We start from the raw sequence: 21,919 nt of genomic DNA on the forward strand, positions 1-21,919 counted from the left end.
CTGATCCACAGGAGGTCTGAATCCTCTGCCTGGGAGCGTCGCATGACATTTGCGGGCCATCTGTGCGATCAGATGACCCCCAAAGGCCATCGTGTCCGGCTGGACAAAATGGAAAAGCTTTTTGGTTCCAAAATATCTGATCCATCTACTCCTGCATCAGAGGCATCGACACCTATAGGCTGAGAGGAGCCATTAGATATGCCTTCCCTTTCCACTCCCCCTGTGGGCCCATCTCAAGAGAGGGGCCATTGATAGGCCATCTCCAGTGTCAACGCACACCAAGACATCGGGGTCTTTAGCCTCCTCAGTGCTGGGGAAAGACCGGGCCGAGCATCGGGAGAAGTCCTGCAAACACAGTCACTGATCGCCATTGACACGCGGCATCGGTGGCTGCCATGCCATCACCGAAGTTACCCTATGGGGAAGAGGCTTCGTCCGCTATCAGACCTGGGAATCCCAGGCATTCCCTGCCGATGTCGGTGCTGGGCACCGAGCATCCTCGAGGCTCGGGTGACGCCACCTCCTTCTCCGTCCATCCTAACTTCACCAGACTTTCAGGAGGGGTTGGACCGCAGGGTTCAGATGGCGTTGCTCCGAGCCCTATGGGGTATCGAACCGCCACTGGCACCAGTCCCCATGCTGGTGCTGGAGCCTGCGCCATCTCTCCTGGTGCCCCTGCTAGAGTCTAGACGTCCTTTTAGGTGTCGTCCTGATGCAGCCGGTGCCTGGAGGACCATCGATTCCTCAGCAGTCTCAGATACCCTCCTCTGGAGCGATACCCATCATTGGGTCCTCAGAGGAAGATTTGCTGCGTCTGTTGGCGCCTTCAGGGCCACTGGTCCCACTCCTGGAGTTTCCCAACCCAGTTCCTGGGCTGTTGGGGACTTAGGTGCCCTCGGGGTCATCGATGCCCTTGATACCTCAGAGTCTGCCTCGGAGGACTCTGGTGATCTTCTTTTGGAGCCTTCTCCTCCAGGTGAGAGGCATAGATCTCCCCTGGAGGATCTTTCCTTTGTGGACCTTGTCCAGGCCATGGCTGAAGCCATCCCATTTCAGCTCCTCATGGAATAGGATGCCCGGCATAAGCTGCTGTAAGGCCTCCAGTTCGTAGATGCTTCAAAGGAAATAGTGGCTGTCCCAGTCCACAATATTTTTAAGGAACTTCTCCTTAGGATCTGGGAACATCCTTTGTCTGTTCCTCTAGTTAATAGGAAGGTGGATGCCATCTACCTGGTCCAACAGGCATTGGGTTTTGAAGGTGCCATCTCCCACACCAATTGGTTTTAGTGGAGTCCACCCTAGAAAAAACCAAGTGCTCCCGCAACCGTGTCTCTGCCCCTCCAGGCCGGGATCATAGAGCGTTGGAAGCCCTGGGTAGGAAGATTATATCAGGGCGCTATGCTCATCATGGGTAATGATTCAGATGGACTGAATCAAATCACGGTGAATCTAGAAGATGTGGTAGGGCTGATTGACAAACTGAAGAGTAGTAAATCACCTGGACCGGATGGTATACACCCCAGAGTTCTGAAGGAACTAAAAAATGAAATTTCAGACCTATTAGTAAAAATTTGTAACTTATCATTAAAATCATCCATTGTACCTGAAGACTGGAGGATAGCAAATGTAACCCCAATATTTAAAAAGGGCTCCAGGGGAGATCCGGGAAACTACAGACCGGTTAGCCTGACTTCAGTGCCAGGAAAAATAGTGGAAAGTGTTCTAAACATCAAAATCACAGAACATATAGAAAGACATGGTTTAATGGAACAAAGTCAGCATGGCTTTACCCAGGGCAAGTCTTGCCTCACAAATCTGCTTCACTTTTTTGAAGGAGTTAATAAACATGTGGATAAAGGTGAACCGGTAGATATAGTATACTTGGATTTTCAGAAGGCGTTTGACAAAGTTCCTCATGAGAGGCTTCTAGGAAAAGTAAAAAGTCATGGGATAGGTGGCGATGTCCTTTCATGGATTGCAAACTGGCTAAAAGACAGGAAATAGAGAGTAGGATTAAATGGGCAATTTTCTCAGTGGAAGGGAGTGGACAGTGGAGTGCCTCAGGGATCTGTATTGGGACCCTTACTGTTCAATATATTTATAAATGATCTGGAAAGAAATACGACGAGTGAGATAATCAAATTTGCAGATGACACAAAATTGTTCAGAGTAGTTAAATCACAAGCAGATTGTGATAAATTGCAGGAAGACCTTGTGAGACTGGAAAATTGGGCATCCAAATGGCAAATGAAATTTAATGTGGATAAGTGCAAGGTGATGCATATAGGGAAAAATAACCCATGCTATAATTACACAATGTTGGGTTCCATATTAGGTGCTACAACCCAAGAAAGAGATCTAGGTGTCATAGTGGATAACACATTGAAATCGTCGGTGCAGTGTGCTGCGGCAGTCAAAAAGCAAACAGAATGTTGGGAATTATTAGAAAAGGAATGGTGAATAAAACGGAAAATGTCATAATGCCTCTGTATCGCTCCATGGTGAGACTGCACCTTGAATACTGTGTACAATTCTGGTCGCCGCATCTCAAAAAAGATATAATTGCGATGGAGAAGGTACAGAGAAGGGCTACCAAAATGATAAGGGGAATGGAACAACTCCCCTATGAGGAAAGACTAAAGAGGTTAGGACTTTTCAGCTTGGAGAAGAGACGACTGAGGGGGGGATATGATAGAGGTGTTTAAAATCATGAGAGGTCTAGAAAGGGTAGATGTGAATCGGTTATTTACTCTTTCGGATAGTAGAAAGACTAGGGGGCACTCCATGAAGTTAGCATGGGGCACATTTAAAACTAATCGGAGAAAGTTCTTTTTTACTCAACGCACAATTAAACTCTGGAATTTGTTGCCAGAGAATGTGGTTCGTGCAGTTAGTATAGCTGTGTTTAAAAAAGGATTGGATAAGTTCTTGGAGGAGAAGACCATTACCTGCTATTAAGTTCACTTAGAGAATAGCCACTGCCATTAGAAATGGTTACATGGAATAGACTTAGTTTTTGGGTACTTGCCAGGTTCTTATGGCCTGGATTGGCCACTGTTGGAAACAGGATGCTGGGCTTGATGGACCCTTGGTCTGACCCAGTATGGCATTTTCTTATGTTCTTATGTTCTTATATGACCCAATATAACCGGAATCTGTGGAAGCAGGTCCAGGAGCTGTCAGAGTGCCTGCCACAACAGCAGCAGGATGTGTTCTCAGCAGTAGTACAGCAGGTTCTGGAGGCAGGAAAACACGAGGTGAGGTCCACTTGTGATGTTTTCAAAACAGCAGCGAGAGTGGCTTCAGCAGGCAATGGTACCCGCAGGACGGCCTGGCTCCGTGCCTCGGACCTCCGGCTGGAAGTCCAGAAAAAGCTGCCAGATCTATCCTGTATGGGTGAAAATCTCTTCAGAGATAAGGTCAGGGACTCAGTGGCCCAATTGAAGAACCACCTTGAGACCCTTCAGCTGTCAGCTAATGCTTCCAACCCACCATCCTCGGTCAGAAAATCCTCCCAACAAGACTCGAAGTCCTATCATCAGAGGAAATATCCTCCAACCTCGCGGGCCCGCACACCCCGCACTGGTTCCTGAGGTCGTTCCCATCAGCAGCGGACCCCCAGATTTCAATCAGCCCCCAAGCAAAGCCCCATGAAAGGGGTTTTGACTGGGATCAAGGGAGTGCGAGTCAGATTGCCATACCCTTGGCATCCTGTCCTCCGGTCAGAGGTAGGCTGCGTCATTTTGTGCTCCACTGGCCCCTCATTACGTCGGACCGGTGGGTTCTCACCATTGTTCGTCGAGGGCACCGGCTGAACTTCAGGGACATCCTTGCGGACTTGCCCCCATGTCCATCGTGGGCTTCGTCCGCGCCTTAGGAAATACTTTTAACAGAGCTCTTCACCCTTCTAATGGCAGGTGTGATAGAACCCATTCCTTCCGCCAGCGGAGCAGAAGGTTCTACTCTCTGTATTTCCTAATACCAAAGAGAACTGGGGGCCTATGCCCTATCCTTGACCTGAGAGCCTTGAACAAATTCCTTCAAACAGAAAGGTTCAAGATGGTCTCTTTCGGAACTCTGAGGAGTAGGATCAGAAGAGGAAACTGGCTCTGCTCCTTCAGCCTGAAAGATGCCTAAGCCCACATTGTGATCTTCCTGTGTCATAGGACGTATCTTCACTTTGTGGTGGGAAAGGATCACTTCCAGTATCAAGTATTACCATTCTGCCTTGCATTAGCCCCCCGGATCTTCACCAAGTGTCTGGCAGTGGTAGGGGCGCACCTCCGACGTCAGGGGGTACATGTGTTCCCCTACTTGGACGACTGGCTGGTGAAAAGCGTCACTCAGCAAGGGGCACTTTGCTCTTTATGTCTTATCATCCAGGTGCTGCAATCTCTGGGGTTTGTCAGCAATTTCCCAAAGTTCCACCTCTGTCCGTCTCCATGCCTGGGCTTCATAGGGACCAGACTGGACACAGTTCAGGACAAAGCATTTCTGCCCTGCGATCAAGTGCTTGCCCTGTCGCTGGCAAGCTTGGTCCGCAGCCGACAACAGGTTTCTGCTAGTCTTCTGCTTCGTCTTTTGGGGCACATGACTGCGTATGTCCATGTCACCCCTTTGGCCTGCCTGTGCATGCACAGGGCACAGTGGCAGCAGGCTTCCCAGGACCTCGAGGCAAGTGTCTACATCATGCCGTCTCCCTGTCCTGGTAGGAGAATCTATCCAACCTGGAGCAGGGGGGTCCTTTTCAAGTTTTCCTGTCTCAGGTAGTACTGACCACCGATGCTTCCACCCTAGATTGGGGAGGGCGCATGTGGATGACCTCCATATGCAAGTTCAGTGGACAGCTCAGGAATCTGTCAAATCAACTTCCTGGAGCTTCATGCAATTCAAATCGCCCTTTGGGCGTTTTGAGACAGTTTATCACACAAAGCAGTCCTGATCCGGATGGACAATCAGGTCCCAACCTGACCAAGATAATGAGCTCCCCAACCCTCATTGTCTTGGTCAGGTTGCTTAGGAAGTGTGGCCAGAGGACGAAACTAAGTGGTCCATCAATCATTTGGAAACCAGGGCAATTCAGTTGGCTCTTCTGAGTTTCATATCCCTCCTCAGAGGTCAGGCAATCAGAATAATGCCCAATAATGCCCTGGCAATAGTGAATATGAAACATCAAGGGGGCACCAAAAGATCCTCAGATGTCATAATTGATGGATTTGCTGCTTCAGTTGGCAGAAAAGAATCTGAAAATATCTGCCTTGCACACAGGAGTGGAGAATATTTAGGAAGATTCTCTGCTGTAATGTAGTTAACCCCAGAGAGTGGTCATGGTCACTGGCAGCATTCAATCAGAGAGTAGACAGGTAGTGAATCCCACTGATGGATCTGATGGCTACCAAAGGTGCAAAGGCTTTATAGCCAGAGGAAGGTAAAAGGTTCATTCAGTTTGGTTGCCTGGATTTAGTATTAGCCATGTGTGTACCCTTTATTGCTTTTGATAGGCAAAATCATTGAAAATATTTTATGTCATCCAGATCTAGTGCTACTATGGCACCAGACTGACCAAGCTGCCCTTGCTATACAGATCCCATCAGGTTGTTAAATGGGAATCTGTTGCGTTTTCTTAGCACACAGGGACCTGCTCTTGCAGTGACCTTTTCATTAAGATCTAGGTCTGTTTTGTCTTACGGCCTGGCTCTTGAGAGGACTCATTTAATCAAGAAAAAGAATTATTTTCAGGAGATGGTGAACATACTTTTTAAAGACTAGAAAATCCTCTGCTTTCTTAACTTATGTGAGGATTTGAAGGATTTTTGAGCAATGGTGCTCCAATAGACAGACAGTTCCCAGGAGAGTCTCAATGCCTTGTATTCTAGAGTTTTACAGGAAGGTCTGATGAAAGGATTAGCTGTTAATTCTTTGAAGGTATAGGTTGCAGATCTTACATGCTATAGGAGCCATGTATTAGAGAGGCCTATATTATTACATCTGGATGTTTCCTGAAAGAAGTCAAACACATTAGACCTTCAGTAAGGGACACCATTCTATCTTGGGACCTAAACTTTGTGGCGTCGTCATTGGCAGGTTTGCAGTTTGAGCCCATTAGAATAATTTTGTTGAAGCTACTTACCTCTTTGAGTTTTTCTAGTAGTGATTTGTTCAGCCAGAAGAATTCCAGAGCTGCAGGCATCTTGCTTTTTGGTAATTATGAAGAATATGGTCAAAATTCATATGATGTCGTCCCTTTTCCTGAAAGTAGTATTGAACTTTCATTTGAATCAAATAGTTTATTTGCTTTCATTTAGTAGGCAGTATGATTAGAGGGATTACAGAGTACTTCATTGTTTGGATGTGAGGAGAGGTCTTTTGAGATATCTGAAAGTCACAAATTAGGAAATCAGATTCTGTTTTATTTAGTGGCGTTTACAAAAAAAAAAAAAGTGAAATAGCGACCAAGGTTTCAGTTGCACATTGGATTAAGGATGTCATTGCAGTAGCTTACATTGATGAGGTAAGCTCTTATCCAAACAAATTGTGGCACTTTATACTAGAGCTCAGGTGGCTTCATGGGCAGAATTTCATTTGGTTTCTTCATAGGAGATTTGTAAAACAGTGACTTGGTCTTTCCATTTGTTTCCAAAGCATTATTGTTTGGATATGAGAACTAGAGAAGAGGTTGCCTTTGCTGCAGAGGTTTTGAGAGTGGGTATTACAGTATCCTGCCCTATTCAAAGTAGCTTGGATATATCCCATTTTGCCTGGACTGGTCTGACTGGATGAAGAGGAAGGAGAAATGTTTATATCTGATAATGTCATTTCCTTGAGTCCAGTAGACCACTCCAGAATCCTCCCTCTTTTGCCAAACAAACTTTTAATTCCAGTTGTATAATGGGAAGAAGGCTGGGTTGTACACTACTCATAGTGAAAAGGTATGTTAAGTGTTAGAATTTGTACATAGTTTTGTTTATGTTTTCTTGGTATTTCTTGTTTTGGGAAGCCGTCTGGTTGGTAAGTGATTTAAATTTTTGAAGTTAGGTTGCTACAGGTAATATTGACAGGCTGAGGTCAGCATGGATGCCTATAAGAGGCGGTGTTAGTGAACCTGTTGATTTTTCTCTCCATCTCCTGGTCAGTGGACATAAACCATTTTTCTGGACTGATGTGACTGGACTTAAGGAAAGGAAATTATCAGGTAAAAACAAATTTCTCCTTTAGAAGGAAACACTTGTTCGGGGAAGATCTAGTAAAGAATCTGGGAGAGTCAAGCCCCAGAGATTAGCAGAAGATAGACCCAAGGGATTGGTGTGAGCTGAGATAAATAAGCCTAGGTTTAAGGAGAGCAGGTGTCGTCATCTAGGAAAAAGATGATCTCAGTGTAGATGTTTCTTTCTACAACAAGTACCACTTCTTTTGTTGGAGCATAAAGGGATCCAGCGGTGGAGGTGCTGGAGCAATCAGAAGTTCCAATGAAGTGCAGGGGTCTACCCTCCCTTAATGAGGATAGCTGGATGGCTGTCCAATTTTCTCAGTGAGTGGAGCCATATCACCTTGAACCATTGAGTCTCAGTGGTTATAAAGGACAGTTATGCTTTAGAATTTTTTTTGTCCCATTATAGACATGTTCCTGGTGTCTCCCTGTTTCCACCAGCAAAGGAAGTGGAAGTAAAGACCATGTTGGATCATCATCTTTGATTCTTCACTATCAGGGTGGTGAATGCAAGTAAAGGATTTCCAATGAAGATAATGGAAACAAAAACAAAGTAACAGAGAGTAAGGGAAATGTACAAAGGTTCCCTAGGGAAAAAGAAGGTACAGGATGGAAATCTGCTATGATCTGTGGTATTGCACTGCTCTTTCAACCCTCCTCACACCAGCCAAAATCCCCATGGGGCTTGGATCTACCCAGTTGAACTTGCAAGGCCCAGCTGGAGCCTCCCAGGCCCCCTCTTCCCAACTCTTAAAAACATCATTAGGGCCAAGGATCTCGCCAGCCCCTTCTAACTCCTTCCATGGAGTTCTGGCATTTTGTAAAGGGCAGGAGCAATGCCCAAGCACTCCTGCCCTAGGTCCATGTATTTAAAATGGTGACATTGAAGTGATGTCACTTTGGTGCCTGTCTCAGTTGCAGTCAAGTGCCAAAGTGACAACATTGTCATACTTTCTAAATGCATAGACATGGATCTCTATGAAAGGGGTAAGTGAAGGCTGGGAAAGTTCTTGGCCCTGGTGATTTTTTTAGGAGGCAGAATGGGGATTCAAAGGGGCCTAGTGAGGCCCAAGCCCCAAGGGGATTTTGGCTGGCATGAAGAGAGTTGCAGGGGCTTGACCTGAGCCCCAAGACTTGTTTCATTTGGAACAAATAAAGAATGGTCTCATTCATCCTTAAAATTTAATGGCTGGCAGTTGGGATATAGTCTTTTAGTATGGACAGGAATAAATGGGCACACTGGATGGGCTAATTGGGGGTTTTTTTCTGCTATAGTCTACTATGTTAGTGCACAAGATATTGTTTCTAAAATTACTGTCTTAGATGTCCTCCCTTTAAATGCCTCTCTTGGTTTTTTATATCTTATATTCCTTTGGTGGTCTTCTGTATAGCAGCTGGCTGTGTCAGTGATGCCAATGACTCTCATAAGTGTTCACCCTGAATTTGATGGGTAATGACTGTCTGAGAATGACTGAGCATTCAATTCTTACCAATCAGTATATTCCCTTTCTCCCCAAGAAAGTAGATGAAGTGTCTATACTAGAAAGCTTAATGACATATTTTAGTTGATTGTTGCAAACGGCAATGTGGAAGGCATGGTACATAATCTACAACATTCAACTTTGTAAAATGTGACAAACCATTTGTACCAAAATCGATTTTTAGATGGCTGTTTTCTGTGTGAATACACTTTGTTTGCTCTTCTCTGCTTTTTATGAAATCACAAGCATCTGCAGAAACACAGAGCATTTTCAACTAGTAAAATCACCTCCGTAATTGAAATGCTTACTTAAATTTTCAGGCAACCAGGTTGTGAGGGATTTTGTGACTTTCATTGTATGAGTTTTCTCCTAAGCGGTTACACTTTCTTTCTTTAAGTGTCTTTGTTTTGTGCACTCCCTACATACACACACACAAATCTATAAATCAATGCAATCAAGAATGCATGATGGCTAACCCTCCCCCCCCCCCCCCCCCACACACACACCACCTCTACCACCACCTTGCTTCGCAGTAGGTGACAAACCAGCCAACAAATTTCTTCCAATTAGAGAAACATCCCTGTTGATTTGAAAAGGGTTATGGGAAATATCTCTTCTTCCCATTCTCTTTCATCCAAATGTTAACATCATAAATAATTTCTAGAGGTAGACCTAGAGGTGTTCTGTAGGAAGGTTATTTTATTCTTTTGTCACCCTTCTAATAGTTCAGAATGTCATATATAGAAATGATTCATGACAAAATTTCTGCTCTTTCAGGCCATTGAATGAGGAACAGTTTAAGTTACAGTGGCATGCAAAGATTTAAAAAAACAGAAAATGCTGCACTATAAATAGTTATTCAACTGGTGTGCATCTATCCATTTTCTCTTACAACATGAACTTATTTAAAAGGTAAGGATAACTGAATTACCATCCCAAAAAGGTAGATCCTAGGTACTGTGATAGTGTAGCAGAAATATATTCTGTTGACAATTCTGTGCGTTTAGGATGATTTTATTCTGAGCAGCTTGATCGTCCATGTAGAAAAGTACAAGATGGAAAGAACATATACTCAAATCTAATGGCAAGAAGTAAGTGTAGTTAGTTATTTTTGTACAATGGTGTAAGTATGTCATGTTCTAAATGCTGATCGCAACAGCATAAAAAAATGCAATCAAAATTGGTTGCCTATCAGGATGCGTTTTGTAATTGTCTAGCTGCAGCATATAAAAAACAGAGGGCACTTTACTTTCTCTTGTACAATACTAGCTGTTTTTTTTAAAGTAGCAGCCTTCCATTCTCTACATGTTCCACAATTATTCAAAACATCTGCATTCAGAGCTTTGTTAGAGAAAATATAAAATAGCAACAACCGGTGTGATAAGACTGTTGTCCTGAACGTCGGTATATTAAAAGCATGTAAATAAATAAAATAAAATAGTCATCAGCTTGTGCAATAAAAATATCCTTGAGTCACCCTAGTCTCTCTTATGCAACCTGTTCTGGGGGTCAGTTTTGCTTCTGCTAAATTGTGTGTTGTGTTATTGAGTACATGAGCCAAGGTTCCAAGTGTATATAGGCCAAGAACTCAGCCGCTCATGCTAACTGCTGAACTGAACAAAGATGGAAATAGAAGTGACTTTATGCTGCAGAAAAATGCTGAATCTAGAGCAAGAGCAATTTTCATCAATGTCTGTGTGAAACTGCAACCTCTGCAAGTACATGTAGGGCTTACAAGGCTACTCCTGTTTTTCTTTTGGTCTCCCAAACAAATGGGGATAGATGCTACTGCTGAAGCCATAACTTCTAAGTGGAAAGGCAGTAGTATTGGGGTAGATTTTAAAAGAAGCGCGATCAGCCTACTTTTGCTTGCGCATCAGACTCAAGCAAAAGTACGCTGGATTTTAGTAGATACGCGCGGAGCCGCGCGTATCCACTAAAATCCTGGATCGGCGCGCGCAAGGCTATCGATTTTGAATAGCCTGCGCGCGCCGAGCCGCGCTGCCTCCCCCCGTTCCCTCCAAGGCCGCTCCGAAATCGGAGCGGCCTTGGAGGGAACTTTCCTTTGCCCTCCCCTCACCTTCCCCTCCCTTCCCCTACCTAACCCACCCGCCCGGCCCTGTCTACACCCCCCCCTTACCTTTGTCGGGGGATTTACGCCTCCCGGAGGGAGACGTAAATCCCCGCGCGCCAGCGGGCCTGCTGCGCGCCGGGCCGCGACCTGGGGGCGGGTACGGAGGGCGCGGCCACGCCCCCGGGCCGTAGCCACGCCCCGTACCCGCCCCCAAAACGCTGCCGACACGCCCCCGGAACGGCGCGACGACCGGGCCCGCCCCCCGACACGCCCCCCTCCGAGAACCCCGGGACTTACGCGAGTCCCGGGGCTCTGCGCGCGCCGGGAGGCCTATGTAAAATAGGCTTCCCGGCGCGCAGGGCCCTGCTCGCGTAAATCCGCCCGGTTTTGGGCGGATTTACGCGAGCAGGGCTCTGAAAATCCGCCCCATTATGTTTAGAGTTCATGCAATGGGACCCATGAATGATGGGGAGGGCATTGCTCGCAACTATTGGAAAGGTGTACGAAATGAAACAAGACAAAGGAACTTCAGAACAGTCTTCATCATCATTGTCATACAAAAAGCAAGCATGAGCGCTCATACTTATCTTTTCTCCCTCCCCATCTGATCGTCAAAAAAAAACCCCAATTTTGTCCAAACTCCCAGTGCATCCTATTATATTATGTTTGTGAGAATAAATTAGCAAATCATTGCTCTCCATTTACAAACAGAAGAAATGTCATATTGGGTCAGACCAAAGATCCATCAAGCCTAACATCCCTTCTCAGTTAGTAGCCATTTCAGGTTACATGTAAGAGTGAGCAGGCCAAAAAATATCATTTAGGGGTCAATTTTCATTATTGTTAGTTCCCCCACCCCTTTTGTTTTTCTTTTTTTTTTATTTTTGCAAAGTGTACACACTATTTCTGAATAGTGTGCACTAGTCAGCAGTAGTGTGTGCTAAAAATGATAGATGAAAAACCATGACATTTTGTGTGTGTGTTGGGGGGGGGGGGGTCCATTGTTTCATTTTTAAAGACAATGTCATTTCAAACAAATTCACATCCCTAATCACAAGTAGCCGCCAGGGTCCAAAAGAATAGATCTAATTTATTTTGCACATAACCAGGGAGCAGCAGTGGCTTTCCCATGTCTCCATGGCTAATTCTTTATTTTATTTACAAAATGTATGGACTGCATAGAATCAGTTCAAAGCAGTTTACAAAACTGTAAACATAATAACATATCAAAAATTAAAATAAATAAAAGTTCTCCAGGACTTGTCCAAACCCTTTCTGCCCCCAGCTATATTAGCTACTTTCACCACATCCTCTGCCATCAAATCCATAGTTTAATTATGCTCTGAGAGCAAAAATACTTTCGTCCATTTCTTTTAAATGTGCTACTTATTAGCTTCCTGGAGTAATCACTGGTTCTAGTAATATTTGAGAGGGCAAATAACCATTTTCTATTTACCTATTCTACCCCACCCAATATTTTATAGACCTCCATCATATTTCCTTTCAGCTGTGTCTGCTTCAGGCTGAAGAGCCCTAACCGGTTTAGACGCACCTCATACAGGAGATATTCCATCCCTTTTATCATTTTGGTCATCATCCTTTGTTTCTTTCTGACATTTCAAGTACACACAAATACCTAAATTTCTGTATTCATAGATGCTATAAGCTGGTACTGTAATTGTAGTAATTATAAAAATATTAATGTATTTGGATGAATTTCTGGTCTCATAATTATTTGGTTTTATTTTTAAGTCTTATTGTTTATTTTGGCATTGTTACCACTGTTATTGCTAGTTCCCTGCTCAAACTGGTTAATACTGTTATCAATATCCATTCAAGATAACGATCTTACCCTCACTCCCAATCACAAGAAACAATGTAATGAAACTCATCTTGCAACCCCTTTCATCAACACCTGGTAACCCCTTGACAGAAAAGTATAAAAAAGAATTCCTTGTACTCCTTTCCAGCATGGCAGTGGTGAAGAGAGGTTAGGTTTCCTATAAAGTTATACACATGGCAGGCAACCAAACTCTGGAATTGCTTCTTTCCTACAGTATTGGGCAACAGTCATAGCCTCAATACAGTTTGGATTCTCTGAAGATACAAGCACAAACATTGATGGTGGGCTTAGGGGGTGGCAAGCCAGGTGCTGCCAACAAATTTTATGGGTGAAGTTTACAAGGAAGTGGCTCTATTTAAATTTTCTAGTATGTATTCAAACAGTCAAATAGATACACAAATTGAAACAAATTCAAAAAGGAAATATTACGCAATGTTAGAAGCATAAAAAGAAACTAATTATCATAGGACAGGGCTCCCCAAACTTTTCCCCAATGTGATTCCATTTTAGCACCTGAAAATTCACATGAACCCAAAGGACAACCAAAACAAATTACTGGGGTACAGTCCCTCCCCCTCCAACAATCGTTCTTTCTCATACTCCAGCTGATAGCCCCTCTTTCAACATCCACTCTCTCCAGAAGAACTCCTCTTTTAACCTCCTCCCCTCCAACAGACCCCTTCTTTCAACCTCCACTCTTCTTGCTTCCCTAGCCTATCCCCCTCTCTCTTACCCCCTCCAGCCATATTCGCATCTTCCCAGCTGATTCTCTCTTACCGCCAAGATGTTCTTATAACCCTCAGCTAATCCTCTTGTCATCCCCTCTCACCTCCCAGCCTCATCTCATCTCCTCTCCTCTCCTCCAGCCCTTCACTTATGTTCCCCTCAGCTTTTCCCCTCTCACCCTCCCCAACTCCTCTTATATCTTCCACATGATCTTCTATCATCCTCCCCTCTCACCCTCCACTGCAAACACCTCTCTAACTTAATCAACCTTCAAACCTCTCCTGCATCTCTTCCCGCCCTTCAAATAGACCCGCCTCCAAACCTCCCCTTGGCAAGGGTCAGCAGCAACATTTTCAGGCCTAAAAGTGGATGACAAATGGTGGGAAGAGAAGGCAGGCTGATGAAGGGCAACATTTTGTTCTTGGGTATGTTGAATGGTGGTTGAGAAAACAAGAAAGTGGCAATCTTCACTAATCCATTCACACTCAGCCCTCCTCTCCCCTCATGGCTGGTCCCAAGTCTGACTCATCTACAAGCAGCAGCAGCATTACTAATGAAAATCAGCACAGGGCCTGTGGGTTATTGCAAACAGCCCTGATCCCTTCTCATGGAAGGCTTCCTTTTACCACAGAAACTCATGTAAGAACATAAGACTTGCATACTGGATCAGACCAAAGGTCCATCAAGCCCAGTATCCTGTTTCCAACAGTGGCCAAGCCAATTCACATGTATGTGGCAGGATCCCAAGATGTAGATAGATTCCAAGCTGCTTATCCTAAGAATAAGTAGTGGATTTCTGCAAATCTACCTTGAGTGGTTAATGGACTTTTCCTCCAGGAACTTGTCCAAACCTTTTTTAAACGCAGCTACACTAATAGCTTTCACCACATCCTCTGGAAATGAATTCCAGAGCTTAATTATACATTGAGTAAAAACAAAATGTTCTCTTACTGGGCTGGATTTTAAAACATAAGGGCAATGACACCACAGGGCCTGTGAGTGTGCTGGCTTACAGGCCCCATGCTGACCTCCATTATTAAAAATGCAGCTGCTGCCTGTAGAGTACTGCTATTTGAGGAACGTGTGCCCCAGCTGAAGGTTTTGTGACCCCATTTAGGGTCCCAACCCACAGTTTGGGAAGCTTTGTCATAGGGGGTGAAAGATTGATGTACACAGACCAAGAGAGGGATCTTGGAGTAATAGCATCTGGCGATCTGAAGATGGCAAAGCAATGGGACAAGCTGATAGTTAAAGACAGAAGGATGCTGGGCTGCATAGAAAGAGGAATTATAAGTAAGAAAAAGGAGGTGATAATGTCCTTGTACAGGTCCTTAGTGAGGTCTCACCTGGAGTACTGTGTTCAGTTCTTGACCCTGAATCTCAAAAAATATAGAGACAGGATGGAGTCAGTCTAGAGAAGGATGACCAAAATTGTGTGGGGTCCGTTTTGGAAGACTTATGAGAAGAGGTTGAAGGATCTAAATATGTATACCCTGAAAGAGGAAGTGCAAAGGAGATATGATGCAGACCTTCAGATACTTAAAAGATTTTAATGATGAATGAACTTCAAAACTTTTCCATTGGAAAAGAATCAGTAGAACTAGAGGTCATGAAATGAAACTCTAGGGAAGATGACTTAGAACCAATGACAGGTAATATTTCTTCACAGAGAGGGTGGTAGATGCCTGGAATGCTTTTCCGGAGGAGATGGTGAATATAAAAACAGTCAAAGAATTCAAAGGGACATGGGATAAACACTGTGGATCACTAAAGTCTAGAGGATGGAAATGAAGAAAAGCATGCATGGAGATAACTTGGTGGTGTGGCAGTTACTACCTATAAGAGAAGGCATGGAGTTTGCCACTCTTAACCAATAAGCCGTTTTGCTTTTAATACAACTGCAACATTTCTCTCTGCTTCGAAGGAAGGTGGGAAAAAGGGAATTAGATTCAGAAACAACCAATGAAGGCCCCAACTTTTATGGTCTGGGGTACTGATAAGCATGGGGTAATCTATATTGATCACAAACACCGCCCAAAACCTACTATATGTATTCCAAAAAAAACCTTTAAGTGGTAACACAAACAATATTCAATTGGTTTCACTGGTGTATTTTTTATATCATTTTAAATAGCCATATTCAACATCAAAGAGCTATGAATGTATCTTTAAATGTAAGATCCACACTCACAGAGTTTGTATATCAATCAAGCTCAGACAGTTTTGGTGAAGGGTCACACCACTTTTTGTTGATTATTTTTTGTTATTTTGAATTTTCATTAAAATGCTGACGAACTGCAAAATGTAACTTCAACTTCCTGTGTCAAAACACCTGAGAGCACTTCTTTCATTTTTCATTAACTAACATATGGTGAAAGTCCCGAACAAAATATATTCAAATAATACTCATCTCCAAATGTCCCGAATTGAATATGACACAAGTCCCGACACGATCGTGTCTCGAACCAACAGGTCCTGCTTCAGGGGAAATGCAGTCTTGACTCCTCACTCTGTCTCATCAGTAATAAACCTTCAAATGGCTAATTTAAAACACAGGATAATTAGCCATTTGAAGATTGAAGGCTTATTGCTGATGACACGAAGTGAGGAGTCAAGACTGCATTTCCCCTGAAGCAGGACCTGTTGGTTCGAAACACGATCGTGTTGGGACTTGTGTCATATTCAATTCGGGACATTTGGAGATGAGTATTATGGTGAAAGTCCCGAACAAAATATATTCAAATATGTTAGTTAATGAAAAATGAAAGAAGTGCTCTCAGGTTTTTTGACACAGGAAATTGAAGTTACATTTTGCAGTTCGTCAGCATTTTAATGAAAATTCAAAATAACAAAAAATAATCAACAAAAAGTGGTATTTAAAATAAAGTGACCTTTCACCAAAACTGTCTGAGTTTGATTGATATACAAACTCTGTGAGTGTGGGTCCCACATTTAAAGATACATTCTTAGCTCTTCGATGTTTAATATGGCTATTTAAAATGATATAAAAAATATACCAGTGCAACCAATTGAATATTGTTTGGGTAATCTATATTGAACATCAATTAATACTCTTAACAGAAGGCATAGGGATTACTTCCCTTAACCAGTAAGCCTTAATGCTTTGACACAACTGCAACATTACTCTCTGTTTTGACTGTGGGGGGAGGGGAATTGGATTCAGACGATAATCATCACAGGCCCTGACTTGTACAGTCTTGGGGCATTGATATGCAGACATAAGGGAAAAAGCACAGATCTGCTTCTTTGGCAATATCAATAAGCACTGTCTGAATTTTCAAGAAAGCTGAACTCCCAGTAAAACTGTTGCTAGCGGTAATTGTTTTATGGGTTATCATAAGGCTTGGGGATAACTACATGGAGCGGCAGTTACTACCCTTAACAGAAACATGGGGTAACCTGAACGGAGCTACAGTTACTACCATAAGAAGCTTCCTGAGCAGACTGGATGGACCGTTTGGCCCTTTTCTGCTGTCTTTACTATGTTTCTATATGTCGCTATATCAAACACCATGGTGCAAAGCTTCAAGACTCCAAATAGGAGAGATCAAAGAGGAAGAAAATGGTAACAATCATAGTAAATTAAGCAAAAAAGAAAAATGATAGTACACCCTATCAATTATTAGAAAGTGAATTTGTACAATAAATTGCCACCTAAGGCCAGAAAGCTCATCCCACAGATGATAAAACATCTCCATATTGAGCAGTAGAGACATTTGATGGCATATCTTCAAGAACAAATTTTAACTGCTCAAGGTCAAAAATATATAATTTTTACCCTGATATTTAAAGTAGGCATTTTCAGGGGAATTAAAGGGAAAAAAAAGTCAGCCCCAAACAAATTAAGTTGAGTATGTAGCTCTGAAAACTTCCTATTTCCTTGTATACCCTTGGAAATGTTAGGAAATATTGACCTTTTGCTCATAAAAAGGGACATCTCTCTTCTTCATTTTTTTGAAAGACATATTCAGCCCAACTTTCAAAACTGTCTGTGGTATACCATTTGCGCATGTAGGTGGACACTTGCAAATTTATGCTAGTATTTTACAAACCGTGTGGTGTATTTCTGACCTGAAAGTACCCACAAATGGTGATGTATGTGCATATATTTGTAATGCAGGAACACATATAATTTCTCTGCCCATTAAAAGAAAATATGCGTTCATATTCTACACATGAAATAATTGTAACAATTTGCATGTAATAACCCAGAATTTAAATGTGGAAGAGGTGTAGGCAACTCTGGTCCTCAAGTGCCCCAAACAGGTCTGGTTTTCAGGATATCCCCATGAATATGCATGAGTTTTACTGGTATACAATGGAGGCAGTGCATGCAAATATATCTCATGCATATTCATTGTGGATATCCGTTGTACCTCAATTCACTCCACAGCAGAACTTCCCAAAGGCAGATTTTTATGGCAGAATCCTCCATTCACTCCACAGCAGAACTTCCCAAAGGCAGATTTTTATGGCAGTATCCTCAATTCATTCCACAGCAGAACTTCTGAAAGGCAGATTCTTACTATGATTTTACATTTGTATACCCTAATGACTGCAAATGCAGAGTACTTGATATCTTAACACCTGCTTAACGGTGAAATAATTGTGTTACTTGTGTAACTAGGGGTGTACATTTGTTTAAAATGATTGGGTGGTCCAATTTGTTTCTTTCAGGGGTCCCTGAAATAAATTGAGAGGGACCCATGATTTAAATGATTCCTATTTGTTTCATTCACTTTGAAATGAATGATTTCTATGAGATCATTAAAATCAATGGCCTCATAAAAATCCATAGGAGAGCTACAGAGTATAGAGCAGCCAGCTAGTAGACATAGGTAGGATGGACATGTAAGGAGACAACAGATACGATGTATCATAGTGAAGCATTTTTCCAATCCAACCTATCGCTGTGCACCGGATCCAGTAATGCTGATCTTTGAACTCTGAGCATGTCTATGATTTGCTGTGCATTTTTTCCTGAAGACATTGTCTGTGAAGGATGCTGTTTGAGCTCTCGAGTTCCTAGATAATTTTTCCCAAACAACCTTTTGGCTGCTGCCCATTTTAGACTGTCATTGTGCTAGTCACACAGTAGAGAAAATTAGCCAGGCACTGCATCACAAGCTCTGTGTCAGACTTGTGTTGCTATTTTTTTCTTCCTTTTTGGAGGTAGTGTGTGGACAGTTGCTTGCAAAGCTGCTACTGATTTTGTTTCTGCTCAGGTAGTGGGCACAAAGTGAGCAGTGAGGGCAAGGCAGAGACTGAAGCATAGGATGTTTTGTGGAGCCTGTCATTAAGCTCAGCAGTAGTATGACACTCAATTCAGCATTATCACTGTGGTCCCCATACACACACACACACATTAGCACGGCACAGTCAGTTACAGTGCCACTGAGAAGAAATTCCAAATTTCACCCTGCATGCAACCTTGCTTCAGTGCTCAGACCTTAAACCTTGGAGTTCTCTTTGCAACCATGCCTTGCTGTCAGACCCCAGACCTTACAACTGAAGTGGTTCATGCCAGTCTGGGAGGATGCATTGCACCTCTCATGTTGTTTTGGTGTCTTGAAGCCACTGTTTGAGCTGTTTGACCCCCTCTTACCGGTGCCTGCCTTGGGGGTTTTCTGCTACCTTTTCTTCTTTGTTCCCCCTTCATAGTGCCTTAGATGCTTGATGCCACTTTTGGTGCCAATTTGCTACTTGAGGTGCCATCAATGGTTCATGTCACTGTTGCAGATGCCCTCTTTTGGAGCCTTGATGTGTTCTTCCAATACTTGCTTTGCTTTCTTCTTGGTTTGTGTTACTCTGGTCTGGGATGTTTTGTCCTCTGAACAAAAATTTGAAAACATCTCCTCTCTAGTACTTCCTTTTCTATACAATCTCAGCCTTATTATCATACCCTGTTTAATGGTTGATTATACTGGGGCATTTTGGCAAAAAAAAAACCCTCATTCAGAAGAAGTACTGGCATAAGAAAAAGATGCTCAAAACCATTTCCTGTACTGAACGTCATAAGAGGTTATAGTAAGAGAAAACTCATGCAAAACCACAAAATCAGGAAATGCAATAGCCAAATGTCAGCTACAGAATATTGGATTTTTCTTCTATATAAAATAACCCTCACAACATACTATTTACAACCTATCATTGTGAAACCATTTCAATGTACTAAATGTGATATTTCATTTGGAAAGCCCATTTCACAAGAATATCCAAATTCCACCTTGCACCTCCGGGGTCTTTGTGCAACTCAGCCTTGCTTCCATGTCCAGACCTTAAATCTTGTTGTTCTCTTTGTCATTGTACCTTGCTGTTGTACCCCAGACCTTACACCCAGAGTTGTTCTTGCCAGTCGGGGAAGATGCTTTGAACCTCTCATGTTGTTTTGGTGTCTTGAAGCCACTGTTTAGTGTCTGACTTTTTTCTGCCACCTTTTCTGCTTTGTTCCCTTTCTTGGTGCCTTAGGATGCTGATGGCAATTTTGTTGCCAGAGATTCCATGAAGGGTTCATAGCACTTTTGTTGGTGCCCTCGTTTGGAACTTTGGGGTGTTCTTCCTACTTTTTTTGCTTCCTTGCTCGTCTCATAGTGACTTAGAGAAATCATGCCAATGCTGGCATCCTTTTGCCCCTTTTTGGAATATTAGGATATTCATACCACTTTTGGTGCTATTATTTATTTATTTAAAATATTTTATATATCGTCATTTAGTAATGCACCATCACAACGGTTTACATATAGACACATATATTTAGTTTGGTTACAAAGGTATCTACAAAAGTGCCATTACAATGTCGGTACATGCTTATATAAAATAAGGTATAAGATAGGTGGCATGGATCTAGTCCATGTATATGATTAATAGGGTAATCATAGAAGAGTTGTGCTTAAACTGGAGTTCTCTAACATATTTATTGAGAATAAAATGAAAAAATGTGGGACCACACATCTAGGTAACCTTGTTCTGTGTTTTTCATTCTCTGTTCTCATTGTAAAATGCTTTTCTGAATAGCCAGGTTTTTAAACTTTTTTTGAAGACTTTTGGATCACTCTGTAATCTTGTCTCTAGTGGCAATGTGTTCCATAATGTTGGACCAGCCAAAGATAGTGCTCTCTCTCTAACTTGTTAGTTTCGCTGTCTTTACCGAGGGGATTGTTAGAGCTTTATTGGCTGATCTCAGATTTCTTTGGGGTACGTGTAAGCATAGCACTGTGTTTAACCAGTCAGCTTTATCTTATTTGATTAGTTTGTGAATTATGCAGTGTTTTAAATTGCACTCTCTGCTCTATTGGTAACCAGTGTAGTTCGGCCAGTGTTTGAGTAATGTGGTCTCTTTTGCTCTTGCCAGTGAGTATTCTGGCGGCAGAGTTTTGTAGGACTTGTAGAGGTCTTATTGTTGAGTATGGTAATCCCAGAAATAGTGTGTTACAGTAGTCTGTACTTGTGAAGATAAGTTCTTGGAGGACTCTCCTGAAGTGTTTCTGGGTTAGTAGCGGTTTCGGCCTCCTGAGGACCATAAGTTTGGCGTAGCCTTCTCTGACTTTCAGTGATATGTGTTGTTTAAGGCTAAGTTCTGTGTCAATTATTACTCCTAGGTTTTGAGCTTTCTCGGCTATATCCACTTTCTGACCATTTTTTAGTTTGATAGGGTTTTGAATCAGTTCCATGTTTTTCTGTTCTAGGTGTATAAACTCTGTTTTTTCAATGTTTATCACTAGCTCCATTTGGCTTAGTAATTGTTTATATGTCTAGGTACATTATTGCTAGGTTTAGTGGTTTTTTTAATTGTTTCGTCTATGGCGAAGATTAGTTGAATGTCATCTGCATAGATGTAGTGAGTGATACCAAGTCCTGCTAGGAGGTGGCATAGGGGTAACATATAGATGTTAAATAGTGTTGCTGATAGTGCTGAGCCCTGAGGTACTCCTGTCTTTAGCTAGATTTTGTCTGATGTCGTGTATTTTATCTGTACTTGAAAAAAATATATTGTTTAGGGATCTGAACCAGTTCATTGTTTTGTTTTGCAGACCTATTTCTTCTAGCCTTTTTATAAGTATGGAGTGGTTTACTGTGTTGAATGCTGCTGACAAATCCAATAGTATCATTATGTAGTGTTATCATTATGTAGTATTATCCAGTATATATAGTCTTTCTAGGTACCTTGGAGTTCTTTCCCCCTTCTGTTGATTTCTTCCCACAAGTTTTAAGACAATTGATTAGAAAACCCCATTCTGGAGCCCCATATAGGCTATAATGCTTCCCCCATTGACGTTAATGGCAAACAAAAAAATATATTTTTTTTCATTTTGAAACTAAATTAATTAATTTGGATCCCCATGAAATGAATTCCAAACAAAATGAATTTTTTGTCTTGCACATCCCTATGTGTATCTAGTATGGAGCATGCAGTACTGCCAGGATGGAAAACCTAATGTGTAACATCTTGTCATTGGAACTTACAAATAGCTTTTTAAAAAAATCATAAACAAAGAACTGAAAAGATCTTGCATTTGAATTTGAAGTGGATGTCTCCTGTGTTGGGCCTAATTCAGAAATTGTGAAGC

At 42.4% G+C, this 21,919-nt stretch overlaps 1 long non-coding RNA gene across 1 annotated transcript; it reads left to right on the plus strand.

The window, feature by feature from the left end:
* The first annotated feature begins 3,109 nt into the window (after positions 1-3,109).
* On the plus strand, positions 3,110-9,964 carry LOC115085604. The gene is made up of 2 exons (XR_003854906.1): positions 3,110-4,959; positions 5,012-9,964. It is a non-coding gene; the product is annotated as an uncharacterized LOC115085604 (long non-coding RNA).
* The last annotated feature ends 11,955 nt before the right edge of the window (positions 9,965-21,919 follow it).

Source organism: Rhinatrema bivittatum, chromosome 1 (genome assembly GCF_901001135.1).
Source record: "Rhinatrema bivittatum chromosome 1, aRhiBiv1.1, whole genome shotgun sequence".
In the NCBI taxonomy this organism is placed as follows: domain Eukaryota; kingdom Metazoa; phylum Chordata; class Amphibia; order Gymnophiona; family Rhinatrematidae; genus Rhinatrema; species Rhinatrema bivittatum.